Here is a 14480-nt window from a genome sequence, read left to right on the forward strand (position 1 = left end):
CAGAGACTGAACATGTCATTAAATGATAAAGGTGTGACATTAGACTGCAGTCTCAGAGGACATTGAGAGCACTTATGGATGTTTGTAGGCAAACCTGGAAAATCAGATCCACCCCTAGTGCACTTCCAGGCTGATATGCATATCCATAAAACGCTGATGGTTTCTGCATAGCTGACAAATGTCTGGGTAGAAAGAATTCTTCAACTGGAATTCTATGAGTAGAGCCGCAGACAGCAAGCCTGTAGTGCTGGCAGAGTGGGGCACATAGTCAGGAGATTAGTTTCTTAACTACTTCAGTACCGGGCCAATTTCTGGTCCAGGACCAGACACATTGTCAAGTTTTTTGTATGTGCGGTTTTGAGTGTATAACATTTTTATTATTGGCATTATTCAACTCATTTCTGTGTCTTTTTTCAGTGACACATAGGGCTTTATTTTAGGTTTTTACTTTTGCATTTTTTTTTTAATTTTTATTATACCCATTAAAATATAAACAAAAGAAGAGGGAAAATGTGTCTGTTTCACAAAGTACTACTAAAAAACGTTATAAGTCTGAGCCCCCACGTTGCGGAAATGCAGCTTTTTTTTGTTGCAGAGTTTGCTGCGGTTTTTTGAGCCAAAGCCAAGAATGGCTACAAAAGGAATGGGAACTATATAGGAAGTTCTTATACCTCTACCTTCTGCTAAATACACTCCTGACTTTGGCTCAAAAAACCGCAACAAAACTTGCAACCAAAAAAGCTGCTTTTCCGCAATGTGTTGCTTTATTCTAAGGCTGAGCCCCCACACTACAGAAACGCAGCTTCTTTTGTTGCAGATTCTGCTGCGTTTTTTTTTTTTTTTTTTTTAAGCCAAAGCCCAGAATGGCTACAGCGGGAATGGGAAATACAGTATATAGGAAATTCTTATACTTCTCCTTTCTGCTCAATCCATTCCTGGCTTTGGCTCAAAAAACCACAGCAAAATCTGCAACAAAAAAAGCTGTATTTCTGCAACGTGAGGCCTCAGCATCGCATTGCGATTCTTCCCACAGCACTTTAAACAGAAAGTTCATGGAGTTTTCCTCCGCAGACTTTCTGTTACAATTATATCTACGGGGAAGCCGTTGGCGTTTCCGTAGATATAATTGACATGCTGCGATTTCCAAACCGCTCCGGCTGCTGTTTTTACCGCAAAGTGGGCATGGGATTCACAAGAGTCGTATGCATTTTGCAATAACTGTAAAACGCAGCGATTTTTCCCGCTGAGTTTCCGCCGCAGGCAAATCGCCGTGGGGCCCCGGCCTAAAACAGTTTTTCCTCTCCGTTATGGTAATTTTTATTTTGTATGGTGTCATCGGGGGTGGGGATCAAATCTGTAATAAGGGCATGTAATTGTAGTATTATTTCATTTTGTTTTTTAATTATTTTACTTTAATTTCCTTTCTTCCTTCCTTCTCCCTATAAGGTCACCTGAATAAGAGCTTAGGGTTGGTTCATTTCTTCATTTGGCAGTCCATTCAGGGAGTCCGCATGGGGACCACCTGAACGGACTACCGAACGCATTTGCAAGCACTGTGCAGTAAAAACACACGGACCCAGTGGCGTAACTACCACCATAGCAGCGGTAGCAGCTGCCACAGGGCCCGGGACATCAGGGGCCCGGTGACAGCTGCTATCATTATTCTCGGAGGTCTTTTCGGACCCCCCCGAGTATAATGATCGGGGCCCCCTGTTGGTGGAATACTTTCCACCAACAGGGGGCCCCGAAGCTGCAGCAACGGATGAGACACAGGAGCTGCAGCTCTGGCTCCTGTCAGCGCTTCAGGACGCTCACCCTCTCCCCCTCTCTCCCCCCCTCCCTTTCTCTGCTGTCCTCTGCCCACCAATGAGAGGAGGAGGCGGGGCTTATCCCTGCCGAGCTCCTGCCGTCCTGCACTGGAGGAAGAAAGGAAGAAGGAAAATGAAACTAAAGCTACACAGGTACGTACTGGGGTTACTTATTAATGTCAGGCATATGGGGTGATTACTTGTGTTTTAGTAACTCCATGTGCCTCATATTAATAGCAGTTAACCCCATCATCTCCCTCACATTAACCCCTGTGTGCCTCACCATAAGAGTTACTGATATGTGAGACATATGGGGGTAATAATAATGAAGATACTTTATTATTACCTCCATGTCTCTCACATATCAGTAACTCTTATGGTGAGGCACACAGGGGTTAATGTGAGGGAGATGATGGGGTTAACTGCTATTAATATGAGGCACATGGAGTTACTAAATTTTAATGCACATGACCAGATTTTTTATCCACAATTTGTCCTGGTATAGCGGTCAGCGGGTGACGTGACAGTATTTAGTCCTGTAGGGGCCACTATTGGGTATAATACTGTGTGCAGGGGCCACTATTGGGTATAATACTGTGTGCAGGGGCCTCTATGGAACATAATAGAGCACGCAGGAATGCGTAGGAGGGACTCGGTCGAGATCTTCGGTGTCGGGGGGGCCCCCCCATGTCAAAAGTTCGCCACGGGGCCCCGCCATTCCTAGTTACGCCACTGCACGGACCCCATAGACTATAATGGGGTCCGTGTGCTTGCCGCGAGATCTCTGAACGAATCATGCGGAGAGGAAAGTAGATTGAGAAGTACTCTAATCTCCGCATATTCCCTGTGGACACCATACGGAAAGCACACATACCCCATTATAGTCTATGGGGATCTGTATTAATGACCTATCCTTAGTAAATCATCAATATTTTTAGCCCAGACTTTAATGGTAAATCTGCAACAATGTTCAAAAAGTAGCAGAAAGTTTGGAAAAACACATTAAGTTTATTTGCATTAATACATTAAATACTGGATTCAATTCCAAATCAAATGGATAACAAAATGTATCCTGTCTGTATTAGTTCTTTATATAAAATAAGGAAAAAATATTTGGTTGTTCAAAAAAATAACAGTACAAGCATTTTTATTTATCCATAGGCTAGAGGATAAATATCTGATCAGTGGGGGTATGACCGCTGAGACCCCTACAGCTCTAAAGATTGTGGGGTCCTAATCCCTCAGACATTCAGTACAACAGCAGCCAGTTCAAATGTGGGAGTGGCCGGTGGATGGATGGCTTCCTATTCACTTCAGTGTTTTAGGCTCTGTTCTCAAGGAGTAATGCGCCACTCATTTAGACACGTATACACGTGTCAGAGCGCGGCGCTTCAAAACAGATCCCATTAATTTCAATGGGTGCAAGATTACGTGCGCTATACTTTGAAATCAATGGGAGCCTTTGTAACCCATTGATTTCATTGTGTTACGCGCGGAAGCCAGCACCCATTGAAATCAATGGGATCTGTTTTGAAGCGCCGCACTCTGACACGTATACACGTGTCTAAATGAGCGGCACGTTACTCCGTGAAAACGGAGCCTTACTTTGGTTGTCTCTCGTACACCCATTGAAGTTAATGGGAATGGCATCCACCACCACTTTTGCCCACATTTAGCCTGGATACACTCAGACTGAATGTGCAGCAGGGGGTAGGGACCCCCTGTTTTCAGGATTGGTGGAAGGTGGGAGTCACAGGATAAATTACTTTTTGTGGCATAATGCCTTCAAAAACTTAAAATGGAATAAAAACTGAAAACATTTTAAGACTTTACTCTGTTTATTCACTTTACTTTGAATTATTGAACTAATATTTAGTGGCATAATAATTGTTTCTGCTTGATATTGGTGTTCCATGGAGATCAGTCCACAAAATGTTGCTGTTAGGATAACAGATGCAGATCTGAGTCAAAAGTGAGAACCAGTACTAGATACACTGATCAACATGGCGCTGTGTGTCTAACACCGCCGCACCCATTCCAACCCCACAATGGTGTTCACCAGAGCCCCAGATGGTGGGGAAGGACTTGGCTGCACTGCTAGACAGAGCGGTACGGGTCAGGAAACACCAAACACACAGTGCACCACAAATCATGGTAAACCAGACACTGAGATCTCTTACCAGCAGATGTTTCGGGTAGCAGTGTAGGTCCAGAATGCTTTGGCAAGTGGTCAGAAGGTGGCAGCAGTGATTAAAATCATAGTTGTACGGTTCAGATTGTCAACAAGAGGGCAACACAGCACAGTGGGAAATCCAAAAGGAACGTCAGGAAAGCTGAGTCAGTAACAGGAGTGGTGGAGCAGTACAAAATCAGCATTCAGGAAGCAGAGGTCTAAAAGCAAGCCGGGGTCATAAATAGGAGCAAGGCACAGTACAAAATCAGGAGGCAAAGGCAAGGTCAGAGGTCAAGACAAGAGGGTCAAAGCACAGGCAAACAGGACAAAATAACACTACCAGGACAATCAAGTACAACTAAATAGCCAACGGCAGTCTGGAGCCAGAGCCCTCCTTAAATAGGCTCCGGCCCGTAGCTAGGCTGAAAACTGGAAGTCCTACTGTAATGATACTCCTTAATCTAGGGATACCTTGAGCCACCGGCCCGCAAGCAGACTAGCACAACAATATACAGTCAATAATGCTCTTTATCTTGTGCAGGTACAGAGTTTAGACACAGGCTCACACGATATGCAAGAACAGAGTTCAGACAATGCTCAAATGGTATGTAGCAACAGAGTGCAGACAACTTATCCAAGTCCATGCAGGTGTTGTAGCAATGTCATGGATTCCAAGGGCCAAGAGAGGGAGAGTTCAACTGCCAGAGTCCAAAAGCCAGGAGAGAGAGTTCCACTGCCAGAATCCAGGAGGGAGAGGGGTTCCGCAGTCAAGGTCCCAAAGCCAGAAGAGGTAGATTCAGCAGCCAAAGTCCAGAAACCAGTGCTGATACTGAGGCACTAAGCAGCAGCAGGTGAGGCTTTTTAAGCAAAGTCCAAGCAGGAACTGGGTGTGCCGAAAGAAGCTGTCTTCTCCATCTTGGAACAGGGCAGATAAAGACAAAATGGGCAAAGCAATACACCTGGATCCTGACACTACTCCCTCCATAGGAGCGGCCTCTGGACGATCCCTGGAGCCGGTTTGCTGGGGTGCTTTAGGTGGAAACGTTGGACCAGCTGTGGAGTGCAAAGGTTACTCACTGGCTCCCAAGAGTTGTCTTCAGCAGGGTACCCCTTCCACTTGACCAGGTACTGTAGGTGCTTTCGATAGAATCGGGAATCCAAGATGTCCTTCACCTCATAATGTTCCTGGCCATCAACCATGATGGGATCGGGGGGTGGGGAAGACCGGCCTAAAAAGGAATTAGGAACAGTGGGTTTAAGCAAAGAGACATGGAATACCGGGTGTATCCTAAGGGTCTTGGGAAGTTGAAGTTTGCAGGCCACGGAGCTTACAATACCGCAAACCTTGAAAGGACCGATGTATTTCTGGCCCAACTTGGGCGAAGGCAGCTTCAATCTTAAGTTCTTAGTAAAGAGCCATACCGAATCTCCGAGCTTGTAAGTGGGAGCCGGCTTCCGGAACCGATCAGCCGCCTTCTTATAGCGGGTCTGGGCCGTGGCCAGGGTCTCCTTTAAAGTTACCAGGATACCTTGCAAGGCTATTATTCTCTCTGCAACGGCAGGAACCGAAGTGTCCACAGGGAGTTGCGGTTGGATCTGCGGATGGTAGCCTAGGTTGGCATAAAATGGAGAAAGTTTAGTGGTCGCGCTCTGAGAGTTGTTAAAGCAGAACTCAGCCAGGGGAAGCAGCTCAACCCAATCGTCCTGCTGATGACTGATGTAGCACCGTAAATATTGTTCCAAGGTCTGATTTGTCCGTTACGTCTGGCCATTTGTCTGGGGATGATAAGCGGAGGACAACCGAACTGAGATGCCTACTGCAGCACAGAACGCTCTCCAGAATCGGGAGGTAAACTGCACCCCTTGATCTGAGATGATCTCGTCAGAAACACCGTGTAGCCGGAAGACTTCCCGTATGATCAAAGTGGCGGAGGTGGTAGCCGATGGGAGACCTGCGCACGGGATGAAATGGGCTGCTTTAGTTAAACGGTCTACCACAACCAGAACTATGGTTTGCCCCTGAGAGGGCGGCAAGTCTACAATAAAATCCATGGAGATTGAGCCCCAAGGCCGAGATGGAACAGGCAGGGGCTGCAGGAGACCGGTGGGCAAGGCCCTAGATACCTTACACCTGGCACAGACTTCACAGGAGCGAACATAGTTCTTGACGTCCTTTTGAAAATCGGGCCACTAGTAGAAACGAGACAGGAACTCTTGAGACTTCTGGATCCCCCTGTGACCTGCGAGTTTAGAATCATGGATTAGCTTGAGTACCTTAAGCCTTGCAGCTTCCGGGACGTAGAGGCGACCGTCACGAACCCACACACCATGGAAAGTCAAGGAGACGTCCTCCGGGGGTGAAGACAGAAAGGCATCCGATTCATACGCATCCTTAATATCGGCAATCAGGTCCTTGTTGTGTATGACACCTAAAAAACAAGAATTAGGAAGAATAGGCTCTGGCGAAGGGGCAGAACTTGGTTTGGAGGAATACATTCGGGAAAGAGCGTCTGCCTTGCCATTGCGGGAACCTGGTCGGTAAGAAATGATGAAATTGAATTGATTGAGAAATAAAGTCCATCGGGCTTGTCGGGTAGTCATATTTTTCACGGACCGGAAGAATTCAAGGTTCCGATGATCTGTAAGAACGACAATTTGCTGCACTGCCCCCTGAAGATGATGTCTCCATTCCTTAAAAGCAGAAACAATAGCTAATAACTCCTTATTGCCTATATCATAGTTCCTCTCTGCAGTAGACATCTTTCAAGAGAAGAAGGCACAGGGGTGGAGCAACCCCCTTATCCCGCTTCGCTGTGAAAGAACAGCCCCTATAGCACAGTCTGAGGCATCTGCTTCCACAATAAAAGCAGATTCGGGGTCAGGGTGTATCAGGAGTGGAGCGGTAGTAAATTCCCGCTTCAGTTGATCGAATGCGCTCTGGGCTTGTGGGGACCAGTGAAAAACTGCAGTCTTTTTTGTCAGTGAGGTAATAGGCGACACAATTGCAGAAAAATTCTTTATGAAGCGCCGGTAGAAGTTTGCAAAACCTATGAATCGTTGTACCTCCTTGCTGTTTTTTGGGGTCGGCCATTCCTGGACAGCTTTCACCTTGCTGGTGTCCATGCTCAGTCCCTGGGGAGAAATGACATATCCCAAGAATTGTATTTTGGATTTATGGAACTCACACTTCTCCAGTTTGATGTATAGGTGATTTTCTCTTAGACGCTGTAATACTGCTTTCACCTGATCCTGGTGTTCTTGCATATTGTTCGAGTAGATCAGGATGTCGTCCAAGTAGATTACCACAAACCTGTCCAGGTAGTCTCGAAATATATCATTGATTAGATGCTGGAAAGTGGCAGGGGCATTGGTGAGTCCGAAAGGCATGACAAGGTATTCAAAATGACCATACCTGGAGCGAAAAGCCATCTTCCACTCATCCCCTCGCCGTATCCGAACCAGGTTGTAAGCCCCTCGTAGATCCAGCTTAGTAAAAATGGACGCCTGTCGAACTCTTTCCAATAGCTCGGGGATCAACGGTAATGGGTAACGATTTCTCACCGTCACTTTGTTGAGCTCTCGATAGTCAATGCAGGGCCTCCGAGAACCGTCCTTCTTCTTTACAAAAAATATTGGGGCTCCGGCTGGGGAGGAAGAGGGACGAATGAATCCTTTGGCTCGGTTTTCGTCTATGTATTCTTTTAGTGCTTTGAGTTCCGGACCGGCCAGGGGGTAAATATGTCCAAATGGTATCGGGGCCCCAGATAATAATTCTATCGGACAATCATATGGACGATGAGGGGGGAAGTACATCCGCATTCTTCTTGTCGCACACATCTGCAAATTCTTTATATACCACAGGAATCCCAGTTTCCGACAACCCGACACCCGAAGCAGAGGAGGGTCCAGGCTCCTGCTTATGTGCAGGAGGGAAATCTTTCAGGGAATGGCAAGAAGCAGCGGCCCTTTTTGGGAAAACAACGTCTTTAGTCTCCCAATTGATGGTTGGGTTCTGTGCTTGAAGCCAAGGTAGGCCAAGGATGAGTGGGAAGTGCGGGGATGAAATGATCAGGAATGTGATGACTTCTTCATGCTGAGGTTCGATGCGGATCTTCAGGGTCTCAGTTTCGTGATCCACGGGACCCGATGTCAATGGAGAGCCATCAACGGTTTCCATAATTATGGGGGAATCTTTCTTCCTGACAGTGATGTCGTGACGCTCTGCAAACGCACCGTCCATGAAGTTACCCCCCGCTCCCGAATCCACCATGGCCAGACACTGGAGCCACTGAGTCCCCTTCCAGATCTTAATGGGCAGGAAGAAGTGTGAATTCTTATCCTTGAGTTCTATGTGTGGAGCGACTGATGTTAGGGATTGGACAACCATATTCAGCGAAGGAGCAAGTTCTGATGTATAAGACTCCATGTCCGAATTGGGCTCCTCATCCTCATTCTCAGCTAATGCTGCGATAGTCCTGGGGGGTCTCCTGGGGCAATTCATCAAAAAATGGTTTTTAGCTCCGCAATACAGGCAAGTTCCTTCCCGAAGTCTCTGCTCGCGTCGTTCTGCATTTTCTCTCTTGCGGAGCGAATCCACTTGCATGGGTTCTGCTATTGGTTCCTGCATCGCCTGATTTTGGGACCCCCGGCTGGAAGAAAAAGGTAAGGGGTTATTACCTCGGTTTAATGAAGTCCATCTCTCTAGCTTGCGTTCCGAGAGACGGACATCCATACGAATGCAGAGGTTAATGAAGGCGGAGAGATCCGTAGGAGGTTCAATTCGGGCCAGTTCATCTTTAATAGGGCTGGACAAACCTCGGCGAAACAAGGGGAGCAGACCCTCTTCAGACCAGGCAGTATCAACCGCCCATCGCCGGAACTCCGTAACATACTCTGCGACTGAGCGTTTACCCTGTCGTAGTGCCAACAGGGCGTTTTCTGCGGTAAAGGACCGGTTTGGGTCATCGAACAGTTGGACCATAGCTGCGATGAAACTGTCAAAGTTATGTAAGCAGGGGTCATCAGTCTCTATTAAAGGATTTGCCCAGGCCAGTGCCTTATGGGTAAGGAGCATAAGCACACAATTTATTTTCGTTGTATCCGTGCAGTAACGGGCGGCGTGGGCCCGAAAAAACAGACGACACTGATTGACGAATCCCCGGAACTTATCCCGTTCACCTCCAAAACGAAAAGGCGGCAGCTTTGGTGTACTCTGGGAGAGCGGAGTCGATCCTGCAGTCTCGAGTTGGGTGCAGCGTTCTGCCAAAGCAAGCACAGACTCATTTATCTCAAGCCGAAAGGTGTGCAATTCCTGCCGGGAGATTTGCAGAGCTGCTTGTAGTCCTTGCTGGGATGTGCTCACCTCCTGCAGCATCTGACTGACTACTTGCAGATCACTAGTGGACCGATTATCCACTGATTCAATCTTTAATCCCAGTGCGTGCACATTATCTCTGGTTGTCTGCACCTGTCCAGTGAGTTTTTTAATGCGGATGTCAAACGCCTGCACGGCAGCGGTATCCATAATGGCCTCAGTATCTTGTAATGATACTCCTTAATCTAGGGATACCTTGAGCCACCGGCCCGCAAGCAGACTAGCACAACAATATACAGTCAATAATGCTCTTTATCTTGTGCAGGTACAGAGTTTAGACACAGGCTCACACGATATGCAAGAACAGAGTTCAGACAATGCTCAAATGGTATGTAGGAATAGAGTGCAGACAACTTATCCAAGTCCATGCAGGTGTTGTAGCAATGTCATGGATTCCAAGGGCCAAGAGAGGGAGAGTTCAACTGCCAGAGTCCAAAAGCCAGGAGAGAGAGTTCCACTGCCAGAGTCCAGGAGCCAGGAGGGAGAGGGGTTCCGCAGTCAAGGTCCCAAAGCCAGAAGAGGTAGATTCAGCAGCCAAAGTCCAGAAACCAGTGCTGATACTGAGGCACTAAGCAGCAGGTGAGGCTTTTTAAGCAAAGTCCAAGCAGGAACTGGGTGTGCCGAAAGAAGCTGTCTTCTCCATCTTGGAACAGGGCAGATAAAGACAAAATGGGCAAAGCAATACACCTGGATCCTGACACCTACATCTGGCTCAGGAGGAGACCGGCAACCCTGCACAACTCTGTGGAGGTTCCAGTCTGCCTCCTGAGACCTGGAAGCGGGGGACTCGGGAGTGCAGACAGGAGAGGGCCGGCAGCCTCCACACATGTTTCATGGCAATTTTAAACCTATTCAGGACATATCTTTTTTTCAATAACAGGATGTTCTTGCTGGTAACTTGGCTTTACTATACCATGAAAAGCATTTTTCCTCTATTAATAGTATAGAGAATAAATCTCTGATCAGTGAGGGGCTGACCGTGTAGACCTCAGCAATCAGACCCCCACTTTTTATAGTATATCCTATATACAATAGTCTGTTTACTGTAGTAGTACTTACTGGCAACTTCAGATTACCTTACTGGAGTTGATCATTGGCTGAGCTATTCCTATTTTGGCTATCCTTCATTCCATTTCAAGTTGCTTACTTCCTTGTGTGTCTTTTAAGTTTTGGTTGCCACATCAATGCACTTGACATAATATTAACTGAGCAGTATAACATTTGCGGAATTTCGATGTTTTCCCTCTTCAAAAATTTTTTAATTCAATGACATTTTTAATCAGATCAATGTCTGAGAGAACCCATTTTTCACATTATTTCAGAAGGAAATGCACCATAGACAACATATACAATACTCGCCACCCTCCTACCTTAAATAAGGGTCAAAATTAGCAATATATGAACTGGATACACAAAGTGAACCTTATTGTGAGGTTTGAGGAGCTCCTCAGTTGGGCTAACAGGTCTCATGACAAATGCCTTCAAATTTGGACACCCATGGCTGGATCGTCCAGCTTGATCTTGCTTCCCCTCCTTTCCCAGGTCAAGGACCCAGTACCAGGTGTTTCTCCGGCCTTCCTCTTCTTTTTCTTTCTTCCGCCTTCCATCCCTTATTCTTCCTCCTTCCTTCTGTCTGTTCCTTCCCCTTTCACCCCTTCACTCGCTGTGCATGACTCTTCTTCTTTCTTCTCTCTGTGCTTCTCCCCCGTATCTGCATGTATCACATTGAAAGCAACAGGGGAAAAAGCTTTCCATTGACTTCAATGAGGAGCGCACGTATCCCGGCACCCATAGAAATCAATGGGATCTGGTTTTTACGCGCTCATTATGAACGAGTTTTACGTTCAGAATGAGCGGAGCGTATACTCCGTGTGAAGGCTCCCTGATAGTTTGTTCTGTCTGGATTCCTTTTGTTTGTTTGTTTTTTTCCTTTGATGTTTTGGGAAGAAAGAAGGGTAGGCATCTTATCTCCTTTTCTCCATGGAGAAACATGCACACTTGGCTGAACACAGCAGGTGTGTTGGGGGAGGCTATCTCTTGGCCAAATTAGCATTCAGTCAATTGTTATTTAACATGTATGGTAAACATTATTTAGAAGTCTAATGTATGGCAACCATCATTGTTTCTCACTTTCCCAAAAAAACTTGTCTTACAACAAGGGTCGGTGTCAACACCCAGCATACCTGGTCAAGTGCTAGGGCTCAAAGCTTCTGAGGAGGCCCACTCAGCAGTTGCGTAGGGAACGAGGCCTGCAACCAGCTGGAAATGGCCGGAGCCCCGGACCACAATGAAATCCCGGGTTCTCTGACCGCGATACATACTACTAATGGAAAGGGGCCTAGTGATTGCCGAGCCCCTTTCCAATAGATGTTAGCCCAGGGAAGGTGATTAAAAAAACCAAAACCTTATACTCACCTGTCCTGGGCTCAGCATCCACTCCGGAGCTCTTTTATCGGGTTGCTGAGGTTCTGTTCCCCAGGACTCACTGCTGGGGTCTGTGATTGGGCCCCAGTGGTCACATAGGACACGCCAGCGTAATGATGTCATTGCGCCCCATGTGACCACTGAGGCCCAATCACAGGCCCCAGCAGTGACATCTGGGGACCAGGACTTCAGTTGCAAGGCAGAAGAGGAGCGAGGATGCCCCATAGAGGTGAGATAAGGTGAGTATAAGTATTTGTTATTTTTAAATCACTTGCCCTGGACTTCCTATTATTATACTCTTGGGTCTGAGGTCACCCAAGCATAATATAACCAGCTCTAAGGGGGCTGTTGGGAGCATATAATACTGTATGGGGGTCACTGTGCAGCATATAATATTGTGTGGGGGCCAATGCAGAGCATATAAAACTGTGTGGAGGCCACTGTGGAGTGGCACTTTTAACAGTATCAGGCCTTGTTCACATGGTGGAATCTGGCATTGATTTTGCAGCAGATTTCGTACCTAAATCAGCAGCAGATTCCTCCCTCATTCTACCTCCTATTGAAACTAATTAGAGCAGGAAGCTGAAAAAAAAGCATCCGACTGGATGTTGCCGCAGATTCTGCAGCTGAATCGGAGCCCTAGTCTTGAGACTCCCCACTGGTTAGACCCAGTCATTTGGGTCTAATTGGGTGGTACAAAACCACAATAGAGTTCCGATACCCCACACCATGATAAAATAAAGTAGAAATCAGATGTCTGCCTCAAATTCCTCTTTACTTTCCGATGTCTGAACAGGCTGTATCTACTTTTATGGAATAGACTGTATCAAAGCCCACTCCAGTAGGTCCACCTCAGCAAAAAACACCCAATTTCAATTGTTTTTTTGCTTTAGCGTACGTTAGTTAGTGCAAAAGGGGTGTACTAGGGCTATGTAGTCCAAGGGCCCACACAAACCTGGAGCTGGCCCTGCTTACAGCATGTGTATTTATTACAATGTACTGCAAGTAGATTATACAAGTCATCTTTATGTTTCTATAAAGTAATCTTTAGGGGAAAGTGTTTTTAACCTTCTAAGAGGCATTGTTATGTAAACTGTAATCTTGTTTAGTAATGTTTTTTTTTTCTTTTCTCTAAAATGCTGTCAGTTATGTAACTAAAAAGCTACTGTATTAGCTAACCTCGAGCATGCAATAGCTTGCAATAAAGATATCTCAACAACACCTTCACAACATGCGACAATTGCACGATGTTTTTCTTAAGAATGTATGATGTATTATTTATAGAGAGCTCTGCATAATAATGATCATGAGAATTCTGTTCCCTTAAGGTGCTTAAAATAGGTATGTGCAAACAACAGATGTACTAGCAGATGATTCCTACTTATAAGGTTTAAAAATACAAATTTCTTAAAAGCTGCTTTAGGTTTCACTCTGGGAGAATATTAAGCGTCATTTCTGACATTTACAAAAATAAACTCCTCGAATCTAGAAATATTAGTAATATTTTGAAGCATAAAAAATGAAAACATGACTGCACTCCTGTATCTTTATCTACAGTATTTACTGTTTCTCAAGTAAGCTTAGTCATTGGAGGCCAAAATACAATACCTGTTTACATGGCCCCAGCCTACATTACCTTAGGATAGGTCATGAGCTGAAAATGCATGGGGTCCAACACTCAGGATCCCAGGGGATTACCTGCTTGAATCAGCAGGGAGTGCCGCTTCTACTTCACAGGCCATGTAATATCACGTTAATTCATCATATGGCCTGATTGCAGTTCAGTCTCATTCAAGGGAATGGGTGAGCTGCAATACCAATCATGGCCATTGTACACATGAATGGTGCTGTGTTTAGTAAGTACTACGGAGGCTGCACCACTTAAAGTGGACCTTTCATGTCCTCAGGCACATGTGGTTTAACATACCACTAGAAAGCCGATGGCATTGATGTCTGCCCACTGTCAGAAGGGTGTTCTTGACAGTCTAGCTGGGCTATGAAGAAGCCCCCCCCCCCCCCCCCCGACTGTACTCATCCATAGGCTAGTACTAGGGGGTTCTCTTCACAGCTTAGTGTCATCACTGGGCAAGGAATACCCCCTCTAACAGTACAGGGCTATGTTCCTCACAGCTCAGCTAGACTGTTAAGAATGCCCTTCTGACAGTGGGCTGAGATCGGTGCGAATTGACACCGATATCTCCAGCCCCGGGGGAACTTAATGGGAAAGCCAACAGTACACTGAATTCAGCAAAATTCAGCTTTCTAGCAGTATATAAAACTACATGTGCCCGAGGACATGAAAGGTCCTCCTTAAAGGGGTTGGTCACTTTCAGACCAATATTGAGAGACAAATGTTATGGTTTGTATAATAAAAAGTTGTACAATTTTCCAATACACTTTCACTATCAATCCCTCACAGTTTTCTCGCTCTCTGCCTGCTGTCATTCATTCTGTTACTTCTAGAGGATAAAAGTCTGACCATGGTCATATGATTTACGGTGCATGGTCCAAGCAGTGGCGTAACTACTGAGGTAGCAGCTGCCACAGGGCCCGGGACACTAGGGGCCCGGCGACAGCCGCTACTGCTGCGTTTTTTTTTCTTAATAGGCCATTACTGGCTGGAGTTACTTCAGCCAGTAAGGGGCCCTATTTACTTATCGATCCTGGCAGGGGCCAGGATCGGTAAGTAAAACCATGGGCC

This window comes from Leptodactylus fuscus, chromosome 1 (assembly GCF_031893055.1).
Source record: "Leptodactylus fuscus isolate aLepFus1 chromosome 1, aLepFus1.hap2, whole genome shotgun sequence".
Lineage (NCBI taxonomy): Eukaryota > Metazoa > Chordata > Amphibia > Anura > Leptodactylidae > Leptodactylus > Leptodactylus fuscus.